The sequence below is a fragment of the Peromyscus leucopus genome, chromosome 4 (assembly GCF_004664715.2).
Source record: "Peromyscus leucopus breed LL Stock chromosome 4, UCI_PerLeu_2.1, whole genome shotgun sequence".
NCBI lineage: Eukaryota > Metazoa > Chordata > Mammalia > Rodentia > Cricetidae > Peromyscus > Peromyscus leucopus.
This window is the reverse complement of record NC_051066.1, coordinates 34,263,509-34,269,837: the sequence shown is the minus strand read 5'-3', so window position 1 is coordinate 34,269,837 and position 6,329 is coordinate 34,263,509.

Sequence of the window (6,329 nt, the reverse complement as noted above, 5' to 3'; positions counted from 1 at the left end):
GTGTGTGTGTGTGTGTGTGTGTGTGTGTGTGTTGTATTCATGTGTGCATGGGATGAACTGGCCCATGCTTGCCTATGTGGTGGGCAATGTTGAGTCTTCACACTAGCTTTTTAGACCAGATGTCTCAGTAAACCTGGAGTTTGTTGTTTTAATTAGACTGCCTGTCTGGAGAATTTGTCTGACCAGAAAGGGTCCTCCTGTCTCTACCCATCCCTAACATTGCAGTTATAGACCATGCCACTATACCCACCTTTACATGTGGGCACTGAGGGTACATCCAAACTTCAGGTCTTCAGATTTGTAGAGCAAACATTTTTATCTACTGAGCCCTCTCCCTACACCCCTCGCTCCCCAAAGGTCTTAAAGATACAAAGAAAGGAAGGAAAGAAAGAGACTCACTACTCAAAGTCTTGGCTAGCCTGGAGCTCACAGAGATTCAACTCCTTCTGCATCCTGAAGTGTTGGGATTACAGGAGTGTACCACAATGCCTGGCCTTGACATACTTTTAACAACTAGAAAATAGGTGGGTGAAAGTTTTTTTTATTAATTTACTTACAATTGGCAGTCAAGATTAAACCCAAGGGCCCCTCACTTATTAGGAAAGTGCTCTGCCTCTGGGCTACACACCCAGTCCTTAATCAGCTTCTTTTATCTCCTTCTTCATCAAGAAAAGGTTAGTTTGGGTGGTGATCTTGGTGGTAGAATACAGGCTGCTTCCCATATAAGAGACCCTAGACAAGCCAGGCCCATCAGCACATGCCTTCAATCCCAGCACTCAGGAGGCAGAGGCAGGCAGGTCTCTGTGATTTGGGGGCCAGCCTGGTCTACATAGTGAGCTCCTGACATCCGGACTACAGAGAGAGGCCTTGTCTCAAAAAGGCTAAAGTAAATAGATGATAGATAGATAGATAGATAGATAAACAAATAAAAAAGAAGTGTCCTTTGGTTCCATCCATAGCATCACAAAATAAATAATTAGAAAATTTAAAATCAAGCATTATATGAAATTTAAAGGGCAGTTCTATTATGGAAATAAGATACTTAAAACACTAAATACAATTTGGAGAAAATGATATCAGATAGAAAGAAATAAATAGAAATACATTTATTAAGCATATAATCATACATGAAATATATATGAATAATATATGTAAGAAAATTATTATAGTCCTGAAAAAAGAAAAAATAACATAAAGTATTACAATGAATGAGGATCTTTTTGAAAATAACTACAACAATACAAGTGAAAAAAGATATGAAACACTAATGTTTCTAGAAACATTAATTACAACTACCAAAATGGAGTAGCAACCTGTGTCCATCAACAGATGAGTAAACGAGCATAGTGTCCACATAGCAGAATGCTGTTCATTCTAAAAAGGAAGCAAATTCTGGTAAATTATATAACATGGATGAAGATTGAAACTAGTATACTAACTGAATTAAGCAAGTTACAAAAGAATAAGCATTGTAGGATTTCACTGAGTTTTATAAATTATTAATTATATGTGTATGTGTGTGTGCAGGTGTGTACACACGAATGCACTGCCCTGGGAGTCTAGAAGCAACAGCTCTAGGGTTGGAGGTACAGACTGTTGTGAGCTGCCCGATGTAAATGCTAGGAACTGAACTCAAGTCCTTGGAGGAGCAGGATGAGGTCCTCTCTGATGAGCCAGCTCGCCAGCCCCGGATTTTATTACTTGAGGTATATTCGTATCTCAAATAATTACACTAAATCCCTTCAGCAAGCACCTTGGCATTTGCTTGATGATGGCATTTGCTTTCTCTTTTATGTAGACTACAATGCAGAGGAAAATAGAAATATACCTGCATAAATCAAATTCCCCCTGTGTGTGTGTGTGTGTGTGTGTGTGTAAAAAGATATATGAAAACTAACATATTTGCTCCTGGGGAAAAAGAAGTATAAAGTTGAACAAAGGTAATAGCTGAAAAAGATTTATTTTTTAAAGTTTACCCCTTTGTTTTGTTTGAATTTTAAAATCACCATCCAGATATGTACAAATTGGCCTGGTGAGATGGATCAGCAGGTAAGTGCATTTGCCACCAAGCCTGATGACCTGTGATTGATATCTGGAACCCACATATTAGAAGGGGAGAGAACCAACTCTCGCAAGTTGCCCTCAATCTCTACATATGTACATAAATAAATGAATAAATAAATAAAACAAATATATATAAATTAAAAATTTACTTAAAAACCATAATATATAGCTTTAATCAAGGAATTCCACTTCTATGTGTTTATTCTAAAGAAACACCTGTCCATAAGCAAAATAATGTAGGTGCAGGAAAATCTTGCAAACAAATATCCATCCACTAGGTACAGATGAAATAGATTATATTTATATTTGCAATGGAGTAGTATGCAACCAGAAAAATTGAGAAGCTTTTTTCCTCCTTCCTTCCTTCCTTCCTTCCTTCCTTCCTTCCTTCCTTCCTTCCTTCCTTCCTTCCTTCCTTCCTTCCTCCCTCCCTCCCTCCCTCCCTCCCTCCCTCCCTTTCTTTTTTCTCTGTGTAGCCCTGACTGTCCTGGAACTCACTCTGTAGACCTGGTTGGCCTCAAACTCAGAGATCCACCTGCCTCTTGCCTCCCAAGTGCTGTGATTAAAGGTGTGCGCCACCGTTGCCTAGCAAGAAGCTTTTCATGTACCGATATGAAACTACTGTGAAAGTAAGTCATTAGGAGAGGATAGACAAGATAGAGTGAATGTGCTCACATTTCCTTGAGGAAATATATATATATATTCTATCTCTATGAGGAAACATAAGGGGTAAATAATGTTGATTTAGCCTGGCAAGAAATCAGCCCAGGGGAACATAGGTGCAACAAAATTACCCTCTGTCTATGGTGTTGGACCTTTTGAATTCTGAGCGTTTGACTATGTCAAACCTGTGGTTTCTAAATGTGGTTTCCACCTGTGGAAACCAAATTAAATTACAATTTTAAAAATGTGGGGCATTTTAAAATACCCTTCATTATTTTCATCTCAAGTCTTACTTTTCTCTCTATTGTAAAACCAGTATGAGATCGTCTCTGTATTGCTAGCATTCTGGTTTAATTCTGCAGTGCTTAAGAAATCAAATCTGTTATTCCCGCTGGGATGGGAACAGTTGTCAGCATGTGTGGGCAGCAATGGTGAAGAGCCTTTGAATATAAGGATTGTAAACTAAATACTGGAGCCGACTGTATTATAAAGTCATGGTTGATATAGGAGACATTTTATAAGGACATCTTATGATAGAAATAGGGGCAAGTTCTAGACATAGCCTCTTAGACCATTCTGTGATCCTGACTTGGGGACAAGAATCTGTAATTCAGTTTGTGCTATCCAACAACAAACCAAGGATCTGAATGGACAGAGGAAAGAGATATTCATATGGCTGTCCAAACTGTATCTTACTGGGATGGATAGAATGGGCATGGTCATGGTCTTTATTTCATTGTGTAGACCAGAAATCTGGGCATGGACTTAGTTTCATGAAAATCTTAAAAGTAGCTTTCAGGGGCTAGGGAAATAGTTTGGTTGGAAAATGCTTGTTTGGTGTACAAGCATGAGACTCTGAGTTCAACCCCCAATACTCAAATTCACAACAGAAGCCAGGATTGATGGTGCGTGTGTGTTCTCAACACTGTCTCAAAAAACCAGGTGGACTGTTCCTGAGGATTGGCACCAGGGGACGACTTCTGCCTCCTGCCCCCTGCCCCATACCTGCACACACACATGAATATCCACATAGAACAGGTGACTTTCAGAAAATGGAGTGGGCTGCACGCACAGTAAAGACTAGATAGCATGTGATAAGTCCACTTCCATCTGAAGGCTGTGTTGTTCTCTACCATGCTGTGTTATTATCGTTTCTCTTGACCTAGATTAATCTAGAACCAGAAAGTTGTGATGGAATTATAAAATTATTCAAGATGTGTGGCTCACAAACCTAAATGATAATTATATGAAAAGTTACTTTTCCTAACAAAAACCCACAGCTTTTCAAGAACATCGCAGCTCCTACTGTGGGGCCTTCTGTCTTCGTTTTGAAAATTTGGGTAATATTTAAATGGGTAAGTCTTTAAATGGAATCTTCTTAGCGTGACAAATGACTTCAGTGGCCTTTCTTAACTGAAGAAAATGGCATTTTTAAATGGCTCTACAAGAGGCCCAAGCCAGTAGCTCTGCACACCTAAATCTCCAGCTCCCAAAGAGTATAATTACAAAAATGATTTAGGCATCATTTGTTTGTTTTTGTTTTATATTGTTTCTTTTTTTTTGAGTCCCTGTATATAGCTCAGGCTGGCCTTGAACTTCAGTTTCACTAGTGCTTAGATTCCAGTTGTATGTCAGTGTCCACCTTTACTTCATCTTTCTTTACCATCCACTCAATCACATGCATATACATACGTACACAGACAGGCAGACAGACAGACACACCGACGGACAGACACACACACAGTATACACACACACCAAAGGTAAATAAGATTTAAAAAATAAGTTCCTGCTCTGTAGCCCAGGCTGCCCTCAAACTCACTGTGTAATTTGGCTGGCCCTGAATTTTCCATGTTCTGTAATCTAGCCTTGAACTCAGAGCAATACTCCCCTGCCGGGATTAGAGGCATACACAATTACACTCAGCTTCCAGGGCAAGTAGTTATATTTTCAAAGATAAATCTACATTAATAAAGAGAAGTTGGGCATAGTAGGGCAGACCTTTAATCCCAGCACGAGAGAGGCAGAGTTTGAGGGATCTCTGAGTTCAAGACCAGCCTGTTCTACATAGTAAGTTTAAGGCTATCTCGGGTTATATCTGAGAGAGAGAGAGAGAGAGAGAGAGAGAGAGAGAGAGAGAGAGAGAGAGAGAGAGAGAGAGAGAGATATTTCTCCACGTATAACACAATCTGCACGAGTCTATACTAAATGGGGATAACTGGATAGATTTTTGTGCAGACATTTGCTGCCTCCCACTCCACTCATCCTTCTGTTTCTAAGCCTTCCCAGATTCATACAGGTCTGTAAGGAACAGCATCCATTACTGTAACCTTTTCAAGTGACAGCACTTTCTTCCTACACAAGATACTGAAACCATGGGATTATTAAGGAGTATGAATGTGAATGTGTGTGTACATGTATGTGCTTGTACAAAGTGGGTAGAGCTTTGTTTTTATTTTCCCATTTATTTTATTTTCCCATATGTACTTAGCCCGATTCTTTAAGGATCTGAATGTATTTACTGTTTGAACCAGTGTTTTGTTTCAGGTTATTACAACATATTTTGCAATCACAGATACTGAACCTATGTGGGGGATAATCAGCCTTGCATAGAAAATAAAATACAAGGAACAGAAAGAAGATGATCTGTTTGAAGTAAAGAAGCAAGATAAGCAAGTTTAAATAAGAATCCTTAAGCTTTAAGATACACTATTGTGCTTATAAACTATAGAATGCTGCTATATGGTGAGTTATGATGTATTTTTCTCTTAGAATTTATACTTTTTCTATTTCTCCTACTTTGCTATGTATTTTAATTCATAATGATTAGTTAAGCTTCAATTTCCCAGTTATAAACAAATATGCATCTTTATTGTTTAATTGCTTCCTTTTTTTTTTTCTGAGACAGGGTCTCACTATGTATTCCTGGCTGGCCTCTAATTCTCAGAGATCTGCCTGCTTCTGCCTCCAAGTGCTGTGATTTAATGTATGCACCACTACACCAGGCTAAATGTGCATCTTTTGGCCTCTACATCTGTTAATTTATTAAATTAGTTATCCCTCTTTTGAAAGAAAACCATTGATGATGGCTCAGTGAACAGATGCTTAAAACTGCAAGAAAAAGGAGAGAGCCCCCTTGCTCACAGAACTAAGATTGGCAGTAGTAGAGCAATACAAAGAAACAAACAAGCCTAGAGGTCACAGCGGAAGTGAGCACAGAACGCAGTGAACATAGGGGTGGGGAGCCCAAGGAGCAGTGTGGTGCTGGTGGCAGGTGAAGTTCACGGAGGCTGCATGCTTGACCTGGGTCTTGATAGTTAAACAGTGAGGGAAGTTCACAGTAGCTTGAGGAGAGAGTTCATCAAGATTCCAATGCCCAAAGTGTGGGCAGTTTCAATGAGTGTTAGCTGGTGACGGTAGGAAGCAGGTGATGTCATTGAAGCAACAAAGATGTCACAGATAGTGAACGAAGTTGTTCTATGTCATGTGTCCAGCTTTGACTGTTCATTTTTTTGTGTTGTTAATAGAAGGGGTTTAATATCTGTGTGGCAAGAAGATTCCTATCCACACTAAAATCTTAACCCAAAACAGGAACTTGCATGG